This window comes from Homalodisca vitripennis, chromosome 2, assembly GCF_021130785.1.
Source record: "Homalodisca vitripennis isolate AUS2020 chromosome 2, UT_GWSS_2.1, whole genome shotgun sequence".
NCBI lineage: Eukaryota > Metazoa > Arthropoda > Insecta > Hemiptera > Cicadellidae > Homalodisca > Homalodisca vitripennis.
This window is the reverse complement of record NC_060208.1, coordinates 232,522,070-232,545,587: the sequence shown is the minus strand read 5'-3', so window position 1 is coordinate 232,545,587 and position 23,518 is coordinate 232,522,070. Positions and strand designations below refer to the sequence as shown.

General features: G+C 31.5%; 1 protein-coding gene across 1 annotated transcript in view; it reads left to right on the top strand.

Moving 5' to 3' along the window:
• The window catches only part of LOC124355483 (lachesin-like), a 222,714-nt gene that overhangs the window by 92,925 nt on the left and 106,271 nt on the right, over window positions 1-23,518 (top strand). The gene's annotated exons all lie outside the window — the stretch shown is intronic.

Sequence of the window (23,518 nt, the reverse complement as noted above, 5' to 3'; positions counted from 1 at the left end):
TCTATTGATCTGTGCGTAGATCTTAACATACTGCAACCCCCCTCACCACTACACTAACTGCAATCCCTCCCCGCACCATCCGTATCCTTGCATATCAATTACACCGTAAACAATTAAATTGTATAACCAATACTGCTAAACAATATCTATATTTATTTTGAAGAATGGCTAATTTACCTTCTTACAATATATATTTTCTTTAAACTGTATGCAGGAGATGAATCATAAGCTGCATATACTTTGCCCTATGAAATAAAAATATTAGTATTAATCAGAACTTCATTAAGAAACACTTTAAATTACGTCGGTATTACGTGTGAACGACGCGTATTTCTTGATGGAAATTTTGAGTTACTTAAAAGTGTTAATGTTATGCAACATGGTTTTGTAATAACACTACTATCTATGTGACCATTACAGATATGTATTACGCTTGGTTTCTATTAACATAGTTATCTCTAGATATTATATAGTTCAAGATTTAACCCATTAAAAATAATATGGTGATGTAAAGAACTGTTTTAAATAATATTAGAAACTCAATTTTAGCCAACTATCTTAATATGCAAACGAATAGATATTCCAAAACGAGTTAAAAATGTCTCTATTATATTATAATTAGTGTTGGAGGACCGAAATTATTACATATATTGGTATATATATTTGAACTGTACTAAAATAATGCTTTGTTCTCTTTTTAACTGTAATAATAGAGATTTTATATTGTGATGCAATATATTAGTGATTCTAACTACTTACTTTTTAAAGATTATAATAATCTTACTTAGTTATGTACTTAGACATATATACGTCCTGTTAACAAATCAAACATATAAATAAAGGTTTCTCGTCAAAAGCACTGATATTAATCCAGTCCGTATTTACTTTAAAAATATTCTTGTTGTATAGTTAGAAAGAAGTAGTTAGAACGCATTTTAAAGTAAGCAACACAACTAATAAATAAATAAAATTAAACTAATAATGTTTAATACAAGTTCGTCGCCTCTCTATCATGGGGTAGTTGATCTCCATGTCAGATGATTCACATAGGATAATGATGACACAAGACAGCGTCAAAGTTCCTGGAATTGAATATCACAAATTTGTACTAATAAAGGGTATTCCTCTAGAGGGCAAATGTATTAATAACCCTGTACACTGCCATTATTAAAGGCTTTTAGTGAGTGCAATAGAGGTAGTATAAAGCTGTGCTAATAATTGTTAACTATGTGACACCAAAACATGTATAATAAAAAACAAAAAGTGCAAAGGAAATGTATAACTAAAGTACAGCCAATGTAAAGAAGTTTGGAAACGTCAAGATACTTGACGCAAGTGCCGATGTTTTAGTAAACAAGATCACCCTTTCATCCCTCCAGCGCCCACTGTCTCCTCCCTCGCCCAATGTTTCATAAATGTCATGTTGTCTCTCAGTCACGTGACCCACTGTTTCTTCGGTTCAAGATCCGCTTGTGTACATTTCTTTATTCCCAAAGGGTATCCTTAAAATTTTACTATTCGTAGTCCTTATAATTAAAACTATTTCTAAATTGGTGGTTGTTGGTTAAACTGATAGCTTTTACAATTCTCTTATTACAAATTAGTGTGTTGATATTCACGATTCCATATATGAAGCATCCCAAAATAAAAAAAAACGTTAACTAAAATTATTGTAAAAAGTAACAGTGGTACTTAATCGTTCCAGAAGAAATGATTTGCAATGTTTTATTGCGTTGCAACTCATACATCCAATTACCATCAAAATCAAGAATAGTTAATTTTGTTTTAGGTAAATCATTTTGGTTTTGCGAGCAGTATTTCATTCCTGAAATCCAAGTCAAAGTGAAATGTCTGCTAGGATGATAATTACAATTGAAACAGCAGAATTGTGGAAACCTTTAGCGTAGTGTCAATAATTAAGCCTTGCTGTTTGTGTCTTTATGTAAAGGTTAAATGAGCTAAATAAATATTGTTAGTTCAGTTCAAAAGTTTAATTGGGGAATGCTACGTTTATCCAAAGGGAGCGCGCTTTGTTAAATATGTAACGCCACGTCATCTGTTAAACTTAGCTGTATAACATACGAACTCATATTTCCGTGTTTAATATTTTATAATGTACATAACTTTTCTATTCTCTCCTATGAGCGATGTTGTAACATTTTTATTACTCGTAACATAATTCTCTTGACCGCACCGATAGATAGTCATGTATGTGTCCTTTTTTAACGGACATCCAAGTATACATAAATCTCTTCAGTACCATTTACTGAAAAAAAGTTTTGTTTTAGAGCCGCTAATTTTTTCTCCGTTCCCTTTTATCTTATAGCCTTTTAACCTAGTCCAATTTTGACTAATTTCCAACTATAAACAATTTATTTCACCAAATTATTTTAAAATATACTATAGCTCCCATCTTCATACAGAAAATCTCGTACATATTTGGTGATTTTTGTAGTGTGTATCTATTACTTGTTATTTAGTTTGTAAAAAATAATGACAGTTGCTTTTAGAGATACGATTAAAAAATATGAGTCACATAATAATATTAGAGGCAAGATTTAAAGTTTGTGTTACTATTTAGAAGTGCCATTTTAGTCTCAAATTTAGCAAAATCTATGGTTACAAAGAAATAATGTACAAACATATTTTTTGTGTAGTTGTAGGTGTTTTTTCTAACATCAAAAAAGTATTCTATTTTCGATTTTTGTTCGATAGCAATACATTGGAACTAATTTGGCTATTACATTCGTACTGTACAAGATAGAGTAGAGGGGTTTAATTGCAAGTTTTAAACACTCTTAGGTGTTTGTTTAACTTTGGCCACATTTTGAACTAAAACGAATCTTGACAAAGAAAATCAAAAGTCTAAACTTTTATGCACAAATTTGAAGCGGAAATAACAAACTTATTGTTTATACGATATTAGTTGAAGCGAGCAGGATAATAAGGAAGAGCTTTCAGTAAATCATCGCCGTGACCCAATGTTTGAATATATCTGCCACTCGTTTACTACTCGTAAAAGAGGAATTCTGGGAGATATCGAGGAAACCCAGTTCCATTCCTTAATTAAACAATCCGTAGCTCTGGCTTTGTTCAAGTTTTATAATCTCCACGGTAGGAATTTTAGTACTGCAAACTCCTCCGGTTTACCACTTAGCTTATTTCCTTTATCGGGTTGAAACCATTCATGCATTGCAGTTTCTGAAACAGGGATGTTTCTGCAGGAAATATATTGAATGGTTCAAAACTTTAAGGAAAGCGCTTAATATTCAAGTAGTTTGTCCAAGTATATAGGGTGCATGAGATAAAAGGCTCACAGCAAACAGTGTTTGATTCATTAAGTACATTAAAATATTTTAAGTAATATTTTGATTTAAGAGCTTTATCTAGTGAATGTAACAGCTTGGGTGGTGGATTATGGAAAGCAAATAATATTTAAGTAGTAAGAACATCTTGTTCATTGCGTGCATGCGATGGTAAGGTATATAGTTGCGTGATTCATAAAGTGTGTTAAATTTAGTTTAGCAAGATTTTAATTTAAGAGCTTTATCTAGTTGATAAAACAGTTAAAATATACTCAATTGAAGAAATAAAAATATATAATTTGGATTGAACGAGGTAAATTAAGGTAAAAGAAATTAAATATGAAAAATAAATAATAGTCTTTAAATTTCAAAGTCACAATAGGGAAAGAAAGTAAACAATAAAAAAAAAAAAACACGTAATATGTTTTAAAAATAACGAGAATTAAAATGAAACATATTTTCTGAACCAGTTTTCGATGGTTCATCGGAAAAATTACTTATAATATTATAATTTAGAAATTGAATTTGTTAGTTTGTTTTCTTTCACGCGTAAACTATTTAACTTTGTAGTTTTGACATCCTTAGTGTCCCTGGTATGAATACAGATAGTCTTATTCTTATTTTGAAAATCCCTCATAGCTACGCCCCACTGGTCATTGAATTTGTGAAATATCCCATCTTGGTCTTTATAGTTGGAGAATATGAAATGAAAGACCACGTTAAATTTATTTAACTATGTTTTGTAAACATTCTCTTATGACAGGACAAACACATGTTTATTAAACTAAACAACACTATTGACGTTGATAATATTAACGTTTCACAATCCAAATTTAAATGAAACGTTGTTGGCACTTTTTTAAATTTCTATAATGCTTCAACAGAAGTACGTCAAAGAAACAAAAACATTTGTTTACATTTTAATTTTGTAATGTAAGTGCTTGATTAGCAGTGTAATAAAGACAAAGATACAGTATACATTATTTTCCAGACTGAACTAGTGATGAATGGAAATGTCTAATACATTTTGTAAAACTTTGATTTAAAGTTAAAAAAAAAAAAAAAAAAAAAAAAAAATACTGTTATATGACCCACTTTAATGAGTAAAACTATGAAGGATTACGTGGAATGTCTAGATACTCAAGACTGATTGGCTTCCTTGACATTGTGATGTGGCAGTGTTACAATTATATGCTTCACCAAGCCATTTTCCTCCAAGAAATGCGAAAGTCAAGACTTCTACAACTCAACCTTTCATACATTATTACGGTAGTGTTGCATAGGCTTCCTAAGAATTTTCCACTTATACAGCGAATTGGTGTTTTGACCATTGTAGACTTCTCGTCTTAAGTATGTATGTATATTTATTTATCGTGAAAATAAAGCAAATTCAACTATAGCATTAGAAATATCTTAAACCGAAAGAAGATTGCATGATATTGTAAGCAGAAGTACTTTTTTGCATTGCATTTTTGAAAGAAGTACTTTTCTGAGACTTGCATATGTCTATATTTTCCTGGTCGGCACAATAATCCGAACTCAAATTTGACACTGTAAATAAGTTAGACGGGAAACTAATTTAAACGGCCTAAAGTAGAGTTGTTTTGGCCGAAATAGGCTTCTCAGCCCTAAGTAGGTAAATATATTTCCTTCTTCGTGCCAACGAGGCAAAAACAACTAATGTACTGGGAATATATTAGTCCGGAAGTAGATCACATGGGCTGGAAATAAGAGGTGTTTTTACCAAAGTAGAGTTTTGAGACCTGTATATATTTGATCAAAACGATAAGGCAAACTCAGATGTGCAATTAGAAATATAATTCATTAGAACTATAAATGGTCCTATGTTCAGAGTTAGTTCCTCAACCTGTGATGGTCTAATCATGAAAACTAAAATAATACGTAACTGATCATATGCCTACTTACATCAGAAACATATCACAATGGACCATCATATTACATCCTGAGTATTTTAACTTAGTGATTTTTTTTAATGCGTGCGAAGCCGGGGGACCAGCTAGTTAATTCATAGTTGCTTATTTATAACCCTACTACAACAGTATAATAGGGGTTATACATACATACATTAGAATATAGTCTATAAGATTAGATAATACATGCAGAGTGTATTTCCTCCTGATCCACCACCTAATTAAGCACTACTCGTATTAATATTATTTTACGTAACACGCTTTAATTGATGAACCAAACGTGTTACGTGATTGTGAGGAGTTACATGTACTATGTGTCACTAGTATGTTTATAGTAAACATAGTTAGCGTGAAAGATTTGTTACTTAAACAATAGTTTCCCTGTAAATAAACACATTATTGGTTAAAGCAATATAAGAATAATGTAGTAGAGGTTTACAGGGGAGCAAGAGGCAAAGATATGTTTAAATAAAAGATGGCTGTTTTGTTTCCACTCACAAGAAGAACTGTCATCCACTTTATCCCTCAGTCCGTAATACTCGGCTGTGTCTTACAAGGAGGGCGATGAGACATTTTATTTGCTAGTTTGAAACATATATAGTGGAAATGTGTTTAATCAATGAAAGTAATTTATACTCATAGTTTAAATTCTTTTTAGTGTTTATTAAACTAATAGTTTAGACAGTTGAACTCTATGCTATCAATAACATAAATTAATTAATATTTTTTTGATTGGATAGAGTTCTTAAATAATTATAAGTAATGGGACATTTAATTTCATGGAACAACCTTAGATATCTGTCTCCATTGTTACCTCGTCTACTTCATAGTAGACAATTTTAAGCCCTTTTAACTCTCCATCAGGCGCTTAAAATTAGAAACACCACCAGGCGCTCATGGAGGTTTCCTCCAGGTTAGCGAAATAATGGATATTATAGTCGTTTTAAACTGTTTTTATTTGTTTAAATATTCATACTGATTTAATTACAATGTAATATATTTATTTTTAGAAATTAAATAAAAATTACTCTCTTATGTAAAGATTTTTTCCAAATAAGAATTTAAAAATTTAAAAAAATGTTATTGTATAGTAAACAACATGATTTATTTTAAGGAATAATGCAAGTAGTTGTAATATTGTTTAACCTACTGTAAATAATATATGGAAATCAACTTAGTTTTTAACTTCTTACAAAAACAACTTACTTCAATTCTTGATATATTATACAATTGTAATGTCAATTATTACTCTAAAATCAAAATTTATTCTTTACTAAAAAATTTTTTTAACACTAGACAAAGTTTCAAAACATTTTCCTTCTGGTTCTTATAACGACAATGTTCACTCCATAAAACAGTACTGAAATGTTCCCTAGCACACGGGTACTGTACTGACAAGTCTCTCGTCTTCATCTCTCCATTTCAAAAAATTCAAATAAAATATATTGTAAAACTTAAAAAGAAACCATCACAGATCACACATTTAGGCGCACACGGATTATTACTCCATAAAAACTAAACACAATAAGGCGCTCACGGAGATTTCGTCCAAGGACTACAAACGCTGAGGAGCACGCGTTTAACTGGGATGGACGGTATCCGTGTTGGTATTATAAAAAGGTGTTTTCCGTTCATTTCTATTGTTTTCACTCATTTGGTAAACTCCAGCTTAACCCATGGCATTTTTCCATCTGTATATAAAATAAGCAAACTCATACCGATATTTAAATCAGGCTCTAAATATCAGATAGAAAATTACAGACCAATCAGTATCCTATCGGCATTTTCAAAAATCATTGAAACTATTATGTGTAATAAAACTTATCCAATTCTTTCAGCAACAAAATATGTTTAGTCCGCACCAACACGGTTTTATCAAAGGTAAATCTCTACTCTTCTGCAATTTTTAATTTCATTTAATTCCATTATAACTTCTCTTGACCACAAGCTGTACTCGATAGGCATCTTCTGCGATCTCAGCAGAGCGTTTGACTGTGTCAGGCATGACGTTCTGCTGAGTAAACTTGAGGCATATGGCATTCGAGGTGTTGCGCTTCAATTATTTGCCTCCTATTTAAAAGACAGAAAACAAGTCGTAGAAATATCCACAAATACAGGTATTCACCATTCAAATGAGGGAGTCATTAAGTGCGGGCGTACCACAGGGCTCTATTTTGGGACCAATACGGTTTGTCATCTACATAAATGATCTTCCCAAAAACATCAACCTTAGTAAGATTATCGTGTACGCCGACGACTGCACTTTACAAACATCAGAGTCTACTGCAACAGCAGCAGTTGATGCTGCCAACAATAGCCTCGCTCAAGCTTCTCAATGGTTTTTGCAAAAATGGGCTTGTTCTCAATCCAATCAAGACAGGCTTTATACGTTTTACAATACTTAAAGCACCCAACAGTCACATATTCCCAGGCAGTGGACTCACCTACAACAACAACTCATTGCAACAATTTTCTGCTACAAAATTTCTTGGGCTGCATTTGGACGCCCATCTCAACTGGGAATCTCATGTGAATGTCATCTGCAAAAGGCTCCCGCCAGTCTGCTATGCTCTCGGCCGCCTTGCTCAGGTATGCAGCATCCGGGTCCTCTCCTCGCTGTATACTTCTCCTATTTTGAATCAATTTTAAGGTATGGAATTATTTTTTGGGGTATGTCAAGTAACAAAAATTTTCAAAGAGTTTTGAAAATTAAAAAATGGTGCATAAGAGCAATGTTGAAAATGTCCAGAAGGGAATCTTGTCAGTTAGTGTTTAAAGAATTAAACATAATGACGTTGGCTGGTCTGGTGGGGTATGAGTGCTGCATGTTTGTTAGAAATAATCCCACTCTGTTTACTGCTGGCCCGGCTTGTTACTCGTATTCAACGAGGGGCGCGCAGCGACTGACAGTGCGGCAACATTCGACTACATTTTTTCAAAAAGGGCCACAGTACATATGTACTGCAGTATATATAACAGGCTGCCACACCAAACATAAAAAAAGAGACAGGTGCTTATACTTTTTAAAAGACTTTTAAGACAGTATTTGTAACAAAAGGCTTTTATAAGAAGGACTTTATACAAGACATGTAAACTGTATTTTCTTTGTTGTATATTTGTTCTTACTTTGATGTGTTTCAATTGTATTGTAATTTGAACGAATAAAAATATTATTATTATTATTATTTATTATTATTATAAACACAACATCGGGCGCTCACGAAGGAATCGTCCAGTCTCGCACAGGAAGTAGACCTCATACTGACAGATTTTGACAAAGATAAGCGGGAGGCTATTGTTTCGCTTCCCCGAAAGATGCTCGTGAAGTATACTGCGGGAAACAACTGGCCAACATCAGAAAAGTAGTACTATTTTTAATAATAAAAAATACACGGAGGAAAACTCCGTTTAGCGCCCGATGTAGGGGTTAATAGTTTTCATGTATTCGTGTTAAGTATAAGTTAGGTCATCTATTTAAAATCATTTATTGGTTATTTAAACATTTGTATCTTTGGAGGTAGTTCAGAATGAAATAAAAACGCAACAATATTGAATAAGAAACTCTAAATATATAGTTTTAGATTAGAACTAAAATTAAAGTCACATATTTCCATTGAACGTGTATTTAACCATTATAGTTTCATTGGAAACAAAGAATGGAAAAATTACTAAACCTAAAGTTCAATCTGGGTTTAAAGTAGTATGCTTAAGAGCAGAGTGCCAAGACTAAATGCAGAACTTAACTGTAACTGTGGGATCTTCCTTACAGATATCTCTGAGTCACTAAAAAAAACCTTTTGATTACAAATTTTACCAAACGTTTATGGCAAATCTGATCGCAGTTCAGTAGCACCAACGTGATTCAATTACTCAATTTTATAGATTACTCAATCGTAAAATTATAGTTATTTTTATTTCGATACATTTTCTAGCAGTATGCAGCCAAGAAAGAACTAAATTCTGATTAGTTGAAAATTGATTAACGTACGAGCAAAGTCCCTTATGGATATAACATTTGCTTGCGTACGGGTTTTGTATTTACTAAAATTAAAGTATTTCATATAATTTTTAGGTAGTTTTCAACCTTATCGTTTTTGTTAGATCCTTTGAAAAATTACCTGAATTGTTTCAGGATTTATGAAAAAAGTACGTTTTAGCAGAGGATGGTGTGATAAACTTTATTCTCATTTATAAACGTTTACTCTAATTTTTATTGGAGGTACTGACTTATATACCTATTTAATTTATATAATATTTTTGTATAAATTTACTATTTTATATTTTATTTGAAAAACAACAATACAATGGTGTTTAGCCACGACATAAAAACTACTAATGCATTTTATAGGCTAATTGCACAAATCTGATTATCGTCGAGAGCAGATTATAACCGCAGTGGTGATTGTGTCGCGGTGACACTTATTTATAGATACTGTGAAGGAAGGCACAAATTATCTGAAATCATTGTTCTGTCACACTACGGTACAATTGGGGCATGAAACTATAACAGATACGTTACACTTTCCCCTTGAGTAATATTGCACTTTCTAATTGTTAAAAGTATTAATATCAATGAAAAATATTAATATAAACAAATAACAATGCAATCTCAATGCAACTTAAACGTTTATTTGAGTATTTAGTTACTTTATTAAGTTTTTGTAATATTTCAGCAAATGTTAGTACTATTGTAGTTACACTTTTAAGCTATTTATGATAAATACGAAATAATGAAGTCACTTAATTTATTAATGCAATTGCTTTAGGACTGTTTGTATTACATTTACTTTTTTACAAAAAATAAAAGTTTGCTTCTATTAATTTTCATATGCTTAATACTTACTACTACTACTTACTACTAACTACAGTAAAATAAGTTAATTATTGCATAATACATGCAAAAAATGCATGACAGACATAGGTTACAAACTAAGGAAGGAAGTTATGTCCCTACCTTCCCTAATTGACATCCTTAATAGATTACTTTGATAAATATTGAAGGAAGCGATTAAAGGATACATTGGAAAATTTCTCTGAACAGATAAAAATCATATGGGACCATCAAAGGACTTTCCTCCTTAAGAGAGGATAAAATTTAAAAAGAGAATAAATGTATTCATTGGTATCACTGCCTAATTTCATAAAATCAGTTGGAACTCTCATTACAGATAAGTTTGGTGAGCCCAGTCTATCTCTAAATATATTGGCATCAAGTTTTTCCAAAATATGCTATCAAAATAGGTATCATATAAAAAATAAAGCATTAAAAGAAGTCAATAACTGAAGTAAAGGCAATGAGAAGAAGTTTTGAAAAGTCAAGCTGCTTGGTGCAAGTGTCGATGTTTTAGTAAACAAGACCACCCTTTCATCTCCCCAACACACTAGTCCCTCCCGCACCCACTGTTTCCTAAACAATGTCATGTTGTCTTTTAGTTGCTTGACCTACTTTCAGAACTAGTTGAGTAACGTCTGCATGCATTTTTTTAATTAACTAGATTAGCTTTTAGTAATGCAGTAATTCACACCCAAGAGATACATATAACTTAAAAGTGTTAAGTTGAATAGAAATATATAGCATATTGATTACATATTAGGTTAATAGCATGAAAGATCTCGTCAAAATGATAGCAATGCTTCATACATATATATTATTTTATAGCACATACCTGCGGCTTCACCCGCAATTTCTATGCAATATTTCGTGTATTTGATTGAATAGCTCCTACCATTTCAGTCTTAAACCCTTGAAATTTGTCTAACTTTAGACCAATGTGGAGGAACTCCAAAGTCGAAGTTAATAACTTTATTAGTGAAAGCATTTATGATAGAATACGGTAGAGTCCTATGATTTTTAAAATGGAATTAGTCCCACATTATCCATTTTCAATGTTCATGGTTAAGAGGATCAGAGGTTAAGAGAAATTACGAGTAATTAATCTTCCAGGTTTTGCGCTTTAAAAACCATTCATGTATGCAATTAGTTAATTATAAAATAATAATTTTTTTTATAATTTATAATTTTTGTAAATTTGTAATTTTAATGTTATAATAATTTACATTATTCATATGACAATTATATTTCCGACATAAAATTTGAGTTTGCTATTATACCCCGAGAAATAATATTTGTAGACCTATATATAATTTTGTAGTGAGGTTGGATTCATAACAGTACACCATGATATTTTAGATATCTGGTACTGAAATTTTAAAATTAAAATATAAAGTCGACACCAATAATACTAACACATTTGCATCATTAAATTGTGGCAGTTGCCATCCATCCCATGCGGTGGGATACTATGATATTTTTGAAATACAGTACAATTATTTTAGTATTCAAGGTTAAAAAAGAATACAAAATGAATATCATAAGCATTAAATCTGTCATCAGCAGTTATATAGCATAATTATGTTATAACTAGACAAGAAAATATAAATTTTAAGTGAGGATTACAGATTAATCTTATATTTAGACGGCCTGGTTGCCTACATTTTAAAATTAGCTGATGAACGATTGCAACATTCTTTAAATTTATTACTTTTAAATTAAATTGTAAGTTGAAAATGAAAAGTGTCTGTTTCGTTGAGGCAATTTTAAAATAATTTTGTTTATGTTGAATTGCTTGTGCAGATAATGGTCTATCAAAATTTCGGTGAAAGATGTCAAATCAATGATTCGTGATTCTTACTCTTAAATAGGTTATTGCTTTCTCAAAATAATTTTTAGGCGAAACGTATATTACATTGTACATAATTTGGACTGAGAATCCCGCTACAGTTAAAGGGGTCTTCGGTGCTTGTATTTGACTTCGGGTAAAGAGGTACATTTAAATATCCTAACTCCTAAATTTCTCTTCAATAGAAATAAATAGGTGCAATGTCTCTTCACTGTGCGTCAAACACTTTTCGAGGTAATGTATGGACAAAACTAGGATATGTAGGTCAACGAATTTTTTTTAGGAAGTACCAACAATAGCCATAACAAAATAAAATGTCTGTTGCCAGTGCAAAGCAATAAATTGTGTTATAAACCCTGTGAAAGCCTACGGCGTGGTGAAGGTACCCTAATTAGGCCTTGCATTTAATGTGAAGTTTCGCCATGCTAGAGTTACATGCAGTAAATAAATATTGTACACTCACTTAAAAACTTTAATTGGGTTGACCCTGCTCAGTCAGCGCTCAAAGTTAAATATGTAACACCACATCAGGTATCAAACTTTAAAGCATAAAATACGAACTCATACTTCCTTGTTTACCTTTTCCATCATATGATGTACTTTTTCACGTTTATTTGATGTTGCTGTATAATCATTAAAGACTCATGTCAATTATAAAGACCGTTTCACTTAAAAGGCAGCCGTTTCTACCATTTTGCCTATTCTCGTAATTTTTCTAATCATACCTACACAATCGTTACCTCTCATATCAATCAATTCCTCCCTCAATCTGACTACAGGTCTTCTGCACTATCCGTATCATACAATATTCTTTTTCCCGATCCTAGTTTTCTAAATTATCTCTAACAATTTTATCCATAACTGTGCAACACTTAAACATCAATTTTTAATTGACTTCTTAGTTAATCATAACGAGTAATGTCTTAATTATTTAATAGAAAATCAATATTAACAGTATGAAAGCTGAGAAATAATATTTTTGTATTACAATAATTACGAGTTTTTATCGTAACTACCAACTTGCATTGTCCAATAGGCTACTCAGCCGACTGGTTTTATAAAACTTAAAACAAAATAAAATGCACTAAATAAAATTAAAGATATATTAACGAACTAGTACAGAAGTTAATTATATCGTATATACAAAATTTTGAACAGCTTATAATAAAAAAACTGTTTAAAATTGGGGTTTTTCAGTAAATTTGTAAAATTATTCAAAAGTAAATGATAATAAAGTGTATATTGCAAAAACAGGTCGGAGAAAAACAGTTAACTATCCAAATTGTGTCGTATATAGGCGTATGTTACTATAGAATCAAATTCTATACTTTTATTATATATTAGTCAATTTACAATATACTGCCGTCTAACACACAATATTCTTGTCAACGTGTTCTCCTTATAACAGCCAATGTCACCTTTTCTTTTATCAGGTTATATAAAATGTAATTATTAATTGTGATAACGGAGATACTAACTTTCAGTTCCCTTCGTACATGTCTGGTGAAGAGGGTTATCATTGGTTGAGGAAAGTTGAAAATATTCAGCCAAGATAGCAGTTTTGTATGTGATATGGTTTTTGATCAGATATCACAGATCACTTTAAACAACAAAATTCCACAGCAAACACAGAAAGCAGAAGTAGACAAAACTCAACTTTAGTATATTTAAACGTGAAATATTGACAGCATTTCATTTGGCAGGTAGTACTACTCACTTATCAAAACAAGATTGTGTTATGAAATAGAATGCAAAAGAGTATGTTCCACATCACTTCTATAACAAGCACATAGCTGGCTAAGTTGCAATTGGCAGGAGTTGGAGTAAAACAATTTCTAATATACTAATAAAATTGCTATGATATAATTTTTCCTGCTCCTATTCATATAGTTTGGTTACCTAATAAAAGCTGGAGAGACGTAGAAAAAAAGAGAAACCGAACAGTTTAATTGTAAAAGTGTTTGGTCATCCCATTTTCTTCGATTAAAAAATAAGCGTCGGTTGAAACCTTATTGTGTTTCTTCCTTCTAAAAATGACTGTCTTCCGTGTTAATATTATATCTAATATTATGTAGGTTTTATTCAATTGTAACTAACTATTAAGTTTTATACAGTACTTGTGGTAGATTATGATGCGATTTAGTGACATTCTATATATCGATTAAGGTGATTAAGTATATGAATTAATATCTAGTGATACTACCGTGCCTCAGTGATAGAGGAATTTTCATGTTTATGTATATCTGGATATATTTTGAGTTGGGATTCCCCTTTAGCCCTATTGCCTTACCCTGCCATTCCCCATAGTCTATTGATCTGTGCGTAGAACTTAACAATACTGCAACCCCCTCAGCACTACACTACCTTACTCACCGGCCGTTATCCATGAATTTCAATTTCTTATTAAGGGGTCACAATCAAACACACTTTTATACGTTTCATATTGTAGATAAAATATATATACTTTCAAAAATATGCACTGTTGGCAGACAAAGAATAAAATGTTACCTTTGTGTCCTTGCATTATCAAAAATGTTGCTTTTGTGGTTAATGACTTCTATCGCACTCTTTAACAATGCAAAAATAGCTTAGTAATGTTTCGGAACAAATTAGTACAAAAAATTTGAAATAAAATGTGGTAAGTTTTTGTTTAGAAAGCGTTTTAAGATTTTCCCTTTCCAGAACTGGTTGAAGATTGAATGGGAAGATGTGTGGGTCTCATATGATTTATAATAAAATTTTAATTTGTATCTCACTTGCCAGGCGGAAGAAGCACTTTTCATCAAAATTACCTCTATTGTACAGCCATATATACAAATTAGACCGGTATTTGGTCATTAAATCACGAGTCAGTTTCATTCTTTAAAATTCGTTTGTGTGTAAGAAGTGAGCAAATGTAAAACAATTGAATCACAAAAAATGAAGGCTATATGGTGTAGTGGTAGCATGCTCGGTCGGCAAGCGAGAGATCATGTTCGGCTCCCGGCAGAGCAAGTACTTTTTTGCAACGATCACCAACCTAGTTTTGTCCACCTTAGATACTTGTGGAGCCATCAATGAGGCAACCCCTCACTATGAAATTATAAATATGTTGGACTGTGTTGAAATAAAAACAAGCTTACGAAGGATATAAGGCACACAACCAACAAAGTATTTCCATGAGAATCCAACAGAACAAATAAAACGTGGTAGTCCAAAAAGGAAATAAGAGATTGAAGAAGCCATGAGCGAAGGGAATTATAAAGCGATGACTGACAAGACCGCCAAGGCTGGAAAGTGAGAATCGAGACACAGTTTTACCGTAATACACTCGCAATTTATAACATCATAGTGAAATAGTGTGAAGACAACATACGGTGGAGATGATAAAATAATGTTAATAAAACAAATTGATAGTGGAAAATAATTTAATTGCTGTGGCTACAACCCAATAAAGCAATAACCGTAAAGTAATAAATAAAATAGTTCTTCTTATCAAATAAACTAATTGACTTGGTGTGACTTGAACAAAGTTTAACTATATATTTAGAATAACTAAAATTCCATTCAATCCGTATTATTTAATATTTCTTATGTATTATCTATGATTTAATGTGCTATTAATTTGTTTGGGATGAATTAGCTCAATAAAATTCATAATTACGGAGATTTTAATACTTTTCGCAACACATGCAGAACTTTTCTAGTAGGTAAAATGATCTTCTTTGGAATTTTCGTCGACAGCTATCTTATTCCTGGCTAATATCGCCTGTAATCTATATTGCGTGTAATTTAGAGATATATTATGACTGTGGGAAATAGAATAAATCTTGGATTTCATATTTACGACGGTTTGCAAGAAGTAAGTCTTTGAGGTTGACTATACTCTAGCTTATGAAATTGCGTAATCGGGCCTAGCTGAAGCTCCTCCCATCAGGTTACGCCACTGATAAGGAAATGGAAATGTTAAAACGTTTAATTTATTGATTAAAATATTATACCCGGTAAAATTTAAATATATTTACATGCTAAACTACATTTGCATTAAAATATTCCCTCCACAGTAATTTAAAATACACTTATATTTAAACTGTTTTACTATACGGTAACTGACACATAAAGTTCATACAGTATTTAGCAATTGAGAATATTCGTTGTCGTGCATCAGTTAAAATATTTAAAACTAAGAGGAGCGTTAATTAGACGCCAATTAAAAAAACTGTTTAAACTTAAACATACAAATTTAATTCGAATAAACGATTACGATAAAACTACTTACTTAAAATCGGCATATTGTGTTTGACGAGTTTGAATAGCTCTGTTAAATCTACGCGATTACAAGTCAAACGAGTTTACAAGCGGGTGGTATTATTTCATCGGTTAATACATCAGTAATCATAATAAAGTACATTAATACTAAATACGGGTGGTTTGTATGTAATATTGTTCAATAATGGGTTGTACATAAATAATGGGCGAAACACAACTCAATTTATACCATTTAAAAACGGTTCGTGACGATTTCACTTACAGCTATTTTGAATTAATAAGGCTGAATGAATATATCTTCTTACACATATGCGGCGTTCTTGTATCACCTAAACAAGCACCAGCTACCGCAGTGGTTAAATTATGTCTTAAATTCATTAAAATTGGGAGACGTACGTCGGCTAAAACGTTTGTAACTTACCTGTTAATGCTGTACGCTCATACATGTACTTTGTACTTTATACTGCTGAAGCGTGCAAAGTACTTTAAAGCGGAGTTTATGTTAAAGTTAATGAGAGCACTGTTAATTGACTTGAGTTGTAGTAAACTGCCATAACTTTAGGTTATACGTAGCTTTTCTGAGAAAATTCGTTACTGTTGTATATTCGAGTAAAAAGTTTTGAAATTAAGAAAAGAGTGAATTAGATCTCATAAAAAAATTAAATGGAAATCCATTCAAACTCGAACTCACCAATTATACCAGTAAACACTATTGATGCGTTATATTTTATTGATCATCAGTGTAATATGTTTGAGGAATTTGAATAACTCTGTTAATCGACGTAAATACAATTCGAATGATGAGGCAATCGGGTGTAATTCTTACGTCACTGACTATAATGAAGTGTGAAACACTAGGTACGGATTTGTAGTCTTCAATTTAATCCATAGGAATTATTATCAAGTAAGAAAGGTAAAATTCACGTCCATTCACTGTTTGGAATAGTTTCATGATAGTTATATTACCAGATATTTAGGAAGGTGTAAATTAACAAAAAACCCAAATTAATTTAGTTGAGAAAAATGATACAATTAAGACTATTAAGTTGAATTAAGACTATTTCGGTTGTTTTTAACTTCAAACGCAGACTATCGGTATTCTAAAATCGAAGAGAACAAACAAGTCATGACAATCTAAAGACGAGGGGCTAGAACTGAACAAGTTGGAGACTGAACAGTTTTTTTGCAGAGCACCTAATTGACATAACACCTTCCAGACTTAAAGAAAATTCCATTGCATTTTCTTTAAGGATTTATGCAATTTCAATTATTACTCATACCAAATAAATTGAACGTTCATTTTTACTTTTGGCTAACGCCATTCATCATGAATATGAACAATTACTCTTAATTTTAGTACACTATCGCATGATAATATTGAATACTAAATATTGCTTTTAAATACACATTACAAAAGTGCAAGTAAATTGAATATCACAGATACATATTTTGTAAGTAGAACTTCATTTCCAATAAAACGGAAAAATGTCTATTTTGTTAAACTCTATACTGATGTAGAATTAAAAGCAGTGTTACTGCTTTAAAGATGTTTTACTACATTATAATTAACATATTAGTCCACCTCAAACTAACGGTAGGCATATGTATCGAACCTGATACATACACGTATGTCTGTGTGTTAGTCTGGCCCGCACGTACCCAACTAATATCACGTATAAGCCAAAACTTGGGGATGTTCGTTAAGATAAATTATTTGCGTGTTCATACAGTGTTTTTTTTATTTATTATTATTTATAAATTTGTGTAACACTTAACAGCTTTACAACTATTGATTTTTTTATATCAGTTATTGCATATTTGCATATTTTGCTCTATCGAATAGAGCAAAATATGCAAATGTAATATGAAATACATATTTTTTTGTTTTATAATGAGTCAAAACAATTCACAACGATACCTTACTGCTAGTTCTATGATATTGCTCTATATAAAGCTTAAATGAAATCTTTTGTAACAACAGTTTTCATGCAAAGTTTGACCCATTTCCTCTACATAATATCCTATATATTGTTTTTAACTTATTACCAAATGTCTCTATTCCCAACCACTTACAACATTAGTCGTATGATTATTACAAACGATTTGCCATCTGGACTATATATTTAAAATAGGTTAGCTAGTTAAGTTTAACTACTAGTTCTCATCAGTACCCGGGTAATTTTTGTAGCCAGGCTGATACGACCGTATTTTCTATCTAAATTGATTGATACTTATTCAGTCACATGACCAATGTACATTTCGAATAATGAATGATTTTATTATAAAATAGTCGAACACGAAACAACGAGTAATGGCTAAAACTACTTTGCAAATCAATTCAATCATTATTATTTGACGTGATCTTTTAATAGAAGAAACACCGCAAGGTAGCTACTGTAATACAAATTAAAATTGTTTAAAAAGTAGTGCATAATTTTTAAAACTTGCTGTAATTTAATTAACTCTAATAATTAAGGCATGAAGATCAATTTTAAATCTGTTTACTGGGTCATAAGTCGAAGTTAGTTTCTGATACGTCGTTTCAACAAAAACGAAAGTCAGATGTGTGATACTGTTTGCACTCTGTAGTCCAGTACTAGAGATACCCGTCAGTACAGGTAAATACAGTACGGTACTAGACTGATTACTTACATGATGTTTCCGTTCACTCCATCTGGACTCCAATATTAGGAGTTCGTAAAAGTTATTTGAGAAATAAATTTATTTGAATCTTAATGCAGTTTTCTTTTCCGTTGAATGCATTGCTGTTTATTAACTCTGTACAATTTCTGTAAATATAATTTTTACTACAAAAACAAAACGTACTAGTTTAGAGATATCGTGTAGTCAGACAGTCAGAAATGAATTTTTTCCAGCCCCGCTATTAATAGGTTTTGATATGGCTCAGCCAATACAAAAATTAAATTGCTCATTTGTTTGGCAAGTTGACAGGATTAAAACAGCTGTCTCATTCTAAAATTTCTAAAACCATTAAAACAACATACATGTTACCCGATTCATAAATTTCAAGGTACAAACTACGAGCAGAATCTCTAATCTGCGAAAGTGCTGAAAATCATAGACAGTTAACTGTAACCTTACAAAACCAATACTACTACGTTACAATATTACTAGTAAGCTTATAATATTACTAATATATAAAATATGAGTAAAAATCTCTCTAACGACCATCATTATGCGACAGTGCTGAAAATCATAAACAGTTAACTGTAACCTTACAAAACCAATACTACTACGTTACAATATTACTAGTAAGCTTATAATATTACTAATATATAAAATATGAGTAAAAATCTCTCTAACGACTATCATTATGCGACAGTGCTGAAAATCATGGACAGTTCATTGTAACCTTACACAACCAACACTACTACGTTACAATATTACTAGTAAGCTTATAATATTGCTAATATATAAAAATATGAGTAAAAATCTCTCTAACGACCATCATTATCTACAAACAGAAAAGCACATTTTTATCTGCTATGCACTTACTAATTTAATGAGATATACAAACAGTTCCGGAATTACTGCTCTAGGAAAATAATAATGAAATAAATATTGTGTTCTATGAAAAAAAAACAATGATCAAGAATGAATGAAAAAATTACAGTTAAAAACTGATTTGAATATTTTAATTTCATTAACTCTGTTCCGTTGTTAAACCGCCACCGTTTGTTTGGAATCTAAAGACTGGATATGGACGTTCGGAATAAAATTATTATAATCGTTTAATCTATTACCCAATAAAAAATATGCCATTTGGTTTTTTAATAAATTGTCAACAAACAGTTGTTTTTGTCACATTATTGTGAAGTTACTAGTCGATGATTAGTTTAAAATATGATTTTGTAAATAAAAACACATATAGACATTCAGACAATAATCAGCAAGAGATAAACCTTTGGCATTTATTGGTCCATGGAACAATATAAAAAATGTTAGAGAGAGTTGCGAAACACTCTCTAAACATATAAATATTTATTTGTATTGTAATTTGAACACAGACTGACATTTTTATGAAGTTGTTTGTTGAAATAATTAATCTATGAAAATTATAATGCTAAAACAAACAACTGCATGAGGAATATCTCCTTTACTGTATTTAATTTATTCCCGTAATTTATTGACGATAAAACATTACTATGTTTCTATTATAAAAGTGACGAGGATGTAAATTTATCGTAATTAGTCAATGAATATTCAAAAGCATTCGTGTATACTGAGAAATTACCATAATTGCATCCCATAGGTGAATTATGTTCGAGTCCAATTAATTAAACCTACAATAAAAATACCGGTTCTGAAATAGACTCAAAATTTATTGCTTTAAATTTTGAAGGTTTTAGTTAAAATTTTGTCAATGCAAATTGAGATGTAGCCAGTATGGATATTTGAATCGGTATTTGTTAAAAGGGCATCAGTCACTTTTTTTCACAATTCCACTTTTTGTGGATTTTGGATTCTTTATTTCTAGATCTACATTCTGTGTATAATAGGGCATCAGTCAGTCCAAGTAATAAGCCCACAGCACAAGGTTGAATATTGTGTAATTTGTTAAAAAGGCATCAGTCTATGACTCATGCCCTTTTAACTAAAAATGTTGGCTGTACTTTTTGTTTAGCTACAGCTGTTAACATGGAAACAGCTGTCTAGCAGCTTGAATATTGTGAGCAGGTTTTAAGGTTATAGTTTTTTCAGATTCTTTGGTTAATTCAACAGAGTAAACGAGTAGAGAAATATGATTGAAAATATGGAAAGTGTTAATCATGATGTTTCTCGTAAAAGGAAGTTTACAGATCCTAGTGAGTACAAAAGTAATCAAATTAAGGAAAGCCATTATCAAAGGGGGAGGAAATATGTGAACCATAAAGGCAATGAAACTCCAGCTAAGAAGCCTTCATTTTACTTGTGGGTAAGTAATAATTTAAATGAGGTTATCAACATAAACTTATAAACTTTGTTTTACCAATATAATTGGTGTGTGTCTTTTTAAATAACTTATATAATAAAATCCTCAGAGCTACATCAGTTACAAGTCTGAGCCCTAAGTAGGCTATTACTGAAATAATTGGTTTACATTAGCCTAAAACTCATCATTTTGTTACAGATGCAAGAGAAATTGCTTAGTAGAGTTTCCAGAGGACAACGTGACTGAGATTTTTTGCTAGGTTTCACGACCTCGGTACGAAAAATGAACAAGACATGTTACTATATGGACTTATTGATGTGGAGGAAGTGGCTATACGTAGACCAAGAAATGAAAATCCAAGAATAAACAGTGCTAAGTTTCAAATATCACCTTTTGATTGGAACTTCAAGACATATAGTAATGTTTGAATGCTTTTGTCAATGCTTTTGGTGTTACAACTAAAAGAGTCCGGCGAATCAGAGAACTCAAGAAGGCCTGCAAAACTCCCGAAGATAAAAGAGGAAAGGCAGTGTCTTTTTCCGTGTCCGATGAAGTAAAAAGCTTGGTTAGAGAACATATTAGTTCATTTCCTGTGAAGGAATCCCACTATTTGGGAGGAACCAAATTTTACCTGAATGCGGAATTAAATTTAAAAATAATGTATAACTTGTTTTTGTGAGGAGTACCCTGAAAAGAAGGTGAGTTATAGTTTTTACTATACGTTTTTAAAGATAATTTTAATCTCAGATTTGGTCGGCCTCAAGTCGACACATGTTGCAACATGTGAAGAGCTTAAGCTAAAAAATTAAATCTCCGCACTTGAATGAAGCTGCAAAACGGAGTGCTGTGGCCGAGCTTCTTGTTACATAAGCGACGAAGCCAAAAGTTTTATTCTGCGCTAAAGTATGAGGCCTCAGAAGATGCTAAGGAAGAAAACAATATTCTTTCAATTGCATTTGATTACATGCAAAACATTTCCCTCCCAAAGGTGCCCGTGCAGGAACTGTTTTTATTTGCGCCAACTTACAGTGAATGTGTTTTGTATAACAGACTTAAAAAGTAGAAACAGCAACATCTACCTCTATCATGAAGGAGAAGGTCACAAGGGGCCTAACGAAGTTTGCTCCTTTTTGGATGACTACCTTAAAACATGTTCCGGAAAGTGTGACAGAGCTCCGTATTTTTTCGGACAATTGCGCTGGTCAAAATAAGAACCAGACATTGACTAGGTTTTTCTTATTTTTAACTGACAGTAAAAGGTTCTTAAAAAATTCAGCACTTTTATCCTGTCAGAGGTCACAGTTTCCTTCCTTGTGACAGAGAGTTCGGCTTAATCAAAAGGATGCTTAATAAGCATGACAGAATATTCAGTATGTATGAAATCATTGAGGTAATAATAAAAAGTGCCAAACCTGGAAAGTTTCTTGTGAAGGAGGTGAGAGCTTCAGAGATTTCTAACTTCAAATCTTGGTGGATAAAGTATTACAAAAATACTCCAGTTTCAGAGGAAAACAAAAAAGAAACCAAGGAAAGAAAAAGTCAAATTTGGGATCAGTAAGCTGTTTCATTTTGTATTTGAATCTACTTTAAAAGGCTACATAAAGGCATACACCACCATTAATGGTCTCCATTGCCACACCTTTTTCATGTCTTTAACAAACACAGGGATTACTGGTCCCAGCGAACTTGCTTACCCAGAGCGTAAAGTGCCTATAAAAAAAAATCAAAACTCCAAGATTTAAGAAAAGTCATTCAGTATGTACCTCATGAGAACAGACAATTTTATAATGAATATTTTAGAATGGCCTGTAATGGAAAATATTAATATGCAAGAAGAAGATGAGTGATAAGTATCAACAAAAACCTACAATAGGGCACAAATTTAGTTTCTTTTCTATGATAAGGAGTTTAAAAAAATTGTTTAAGTAACATAATTTAAGCTTAGGCCTATACCAATAATTCTGTACTCATTGTATCTTTAAAAATAAATGTTTTTTTTATAAATTATGAGTGTTAACACTATTTTTTTCATGTGGCATATTGAAAAATTTTGTTAAAGGGCATAAGTCACACATTTTTAAAAATTCATAAAAATTTGAAATTTTGATAAAAATTTGAAATCTTTATATTGGGATGTTTAAAAATAAGGCAGAAAATGCAATGCATATTTATTTAGGAATTTTACATTTGCTATATTATATTTAATCGGTTTTATCAAGTTTTTCCCGAAAGTTTACTTTTCATGACTGATGCCCTTTTAACAAATACCGATTCATTTAGGTGTTCGTGAAATTATTACATGTTAGTTTCAAAATAGTTTATGGTTTTATTTCAGTAGACTTTGCGAGCACCAATGGTAAAACATATTCCACATCTATTGCTTACGAAATTCACAAGATGTATGATAAAGTGTAGGACCAG